Source organism: Penaeus monodon, chromosome 34 (assembly GCF_015228065.2).
Source record: "Penaeus monodon isolate SGIC_2016 chromosome 34, NSTDA_Pmon_1, whole genome shotgun sequence".
In the NCBI taxonomy this organism is placed as follows: Eukaryota; Metazoa; Arthropoda; class Malacostraca; order Decapoda; family Penaeidae; genus Penaeus; species Penaeus monodon.
The window spans coordinates 34207880-34208228 of record NC_051419.1 but is presented as its reverse complement, the minus strand read 5'-3'; positions in this window follow the sequence as shown (position 1 = coordinate 34208228).

The window sequence follows — 349 nt, the reverse complement described above, 5'->3', positions numbered from 1 at the left end:
CACAGAAAGGATGGTGATGGCCAATCGGGTAGACTGATGCTCTTTAGAGGGGGCAACATATACCTGATCCTCCGTAACAAGTGGGGGCGACTTAAGCGAGTGCCCCACATCCGAGCGCTCCAATACAGCTCAGCCCCCATAAACACTCTTTTGTCTGAATCCCGCCGATCATGAACGATGCGTGTCTCCAAGGTCAAAAGCCTGCTTCTTAAGCCTCCACAGTCTCGGCACCATTTTGACCCGCCCTAACAGAGATACCTCCAGACGGATCCAGCCTCACGACTCTAAAATGATCAAAAAGGGCCGCCCCACACATTGACCGAGAGGGGGAAATATGAGGGCTCAACTG